This window comes from Benincasa hispida, chromosome 6, assembly GCF_027475165.1.
Source record: "Benincasa hispida cultivar pf3 chromosome 6, pf3_genome.v1.1, whole genome shotgun sequence".
NCBI classification, from domain to species: domain Eukaryota; kingdom Viridiplantae; phylum Streptophyta; class Magnoliopsida; order Cucurbitales; family Cucurbitaceae; genus Benincasa; species Benincasa hispida.
The window spans coordinates 40629637-40632345 of record NC_143483.1 but is presented as its reverse complement, the minus strand read 5'-3'; positions in this window follow the sequence as shown (position 1 = coordinate 40632345).

The following is a 2709-nucleotide window of genomic DNA, read 5'->3' as shown; positions in this document are numbered from 1 at the left end:
TCTATAGGTCCATAAGGTCCCCTTGTTAGCTCAATTGAGATTTATGAAAATCGAAGTAATTTAGATTAATTTGAATTGTTCAAATTAGTAAAGGGAATTGATTATATAAAATATAATTATGAGATATAATTATAATGTATATAATACATTATAATATAAAATTTTATTTGAGAGGAAATTAATTATTTGAATATGATTCAAATATTAATATAAATTTGATTCATATAAATTAAGTGAGAAAATATTAGATGATGAGAGGAAAATGCACTCTTTTGATATGCATTGATTTCTATGCGTTGTTGGTCATGCGTTAATATGAATATTCATTATGCATTAATCGTGTATGCGATAACCATGCATCCTGTCATAAGTTTTCTTGCTGTCTCGTTTAATATAACGAGTACAAGTTTCTCGGGATGATCCGAGGTCGAACACGAGGACTTGCAACTAAGTGATGCTTGAAAAGTAATGCGTTTGAGGCAGAGAATAAAAGAAATAAAAAGAAAGAAGCTGATTAACCATGCGCTACTCCTACTTCTAACTAAACAGACTGAACAATTGAAGTTTGACTATGAGAGTCGGTAGAGATGCGGCAACTGTTAACGCGTAATGAGATGCATGGAGAAGTAGGGTTGAGGGAGAAATATTTCACTGAGTCATTAATTGGTCGCAAGGGTAATCCTAGCTCGCCACACTAACGCATTGCACACCTCTCAGTGGTCAGCCACATGCTTATATCTCTATAACGCATGGTCGCATTAAGCATAAGATTATTCATATCTCTAGGAACACTACTTACTTTTCTTAGTGAGTTCCACTACTTACCCTCTCGGGCAGTTGGTTATAGCTACTTAACTCATAGACAAGCATTGCGATAACCTCGCACTAAGTAAAGAGGATTGGCTCATTATACCCGCACAACGCACACCTCTCGATGGTTTGCTACATGCGTCATATCTCTATGCCGCATGATTGAGTATGTGATAACTCTTGCAATCTACACTTAACTGATTGCGATGAAAGTAAAATATGATAAAGAAAAAGAAGATGATGATGAAAATGGCGTTCAAGGAACTAAAGGGATGCATTGATTACAAAATGTATTAATGTCTTAAGCCAAAATGTAATACAATACAAAGGTAAGAGGAGAGGTGGAGGACTAATTGTAGGCAATCTCTTACTTCCATCAAATGTGTGTCAAGGCTGTCGGTGGTGGAATGGATAGGCGGTGGAGTAGTCTCTCTCAAGCTCTATCTCCAATAAAGCCCCAGTCGTTAATCGGAAGAAGTTATGGGAATGAAGTACTCTCAATGTTTGTCTTGCTCATGCTCTCATCTGTGATCACAGGAATCTGCCCCAAGGTAGAAATCCCGAATACCCTGAATTTGGGCTCCAAAGCTCAATTTATAGAGCTCAAACGCCGACAGCATTAGTAATCTCACTCTGATTAGCCACCATCATTGATGCGGTAGGTGAGAATGTTAGGGTTGCATCATGGTCAACGATCAGGAAGCGCGTCATATCTGTTGTACAATTCAAACATCCCAAGGCATGCATTCATATTCGTTTTTCATGAAGGATCAACGCATTCCACCCAATCTTTGCAATCATACTTCTATCTGAAGGAAATCAGACATGTGGATTTCCATGAGCAGCGGAATGATCGTTCCAAATTCCATTCGTATTTGAACATACACAATTATAGTATAAGAAATGAAAACTTACAGGTTATGCACAATAAGAAATTACAGCATGCTTTACAATAAGATCAAGGGATAGAGTATCATGCCTTTGAAGACTCATGCTTCAAACTCCCTTAATCACGAACGCTCGATTAGTCTCCAAGACAGCAACACACGAATGCTCAAACACAATGACCGCAACACAGCACGATCAATCAGCAAACACGAACTCAACGATCTCCAAGATCACGAACCCAGCGAACGACCTCCAAAACCTCGAATTTAGTCGAGTTGAGTAAGACACCACCACAATGGCTACCTTGGTATTCTCGATGTGACAATTCAGAAGTGTGGGCTCTGTGTGGACTTGATTACAGGAAGAGACCAGAGGAATAACAATCGTGTAGATGATTGAGCAAGTGAGAGATGATAGGAGTCTATCGCATAGACGAATGCTTAATCGTTTAGAAGAAGGAAAGCTTTCGTATAGTAAAAGGCATGTGATCATTTAGCTATGACCAACTGAGTGAACTATCGTGTAGTGTCACTCCACGATCGTTTAATCTCTCTTTCAGGTATGACAGCTATTCGTGAGTACTTGCTGAGAATAACAACTCTAGCAAATCTCCTCTTGTCAATTTAAACATTTCAAATCAATACCAAGAACTGATTCTCAACTTGAATCCATTGAGCTACTAAGGGGACCTTATGAACCTATAGCTTGAAGCTCCAACGGTACGTGAATAACTGACTAAACTCTTAAGTCATGGGATCCACCATCCGTTAACTGCCAGGCAGTCGACTAAAGACTGATAGTCGTACTCTCTGTACTACAAATATATTTTATGTCCATATCAACCAATCAAAACTGCGATAACCCTTCACAGATAGCTCATAAGTACAACTGGGCCAATAACCGTTATGCCCCTGTAGTTACATCTAACTCCTTAAGTACCACTAGTCCTTCTAATGAACATAAGTCATAATCCTACTATTTACTTACCCCTGCTTCAAGGAAGGAGTGAAT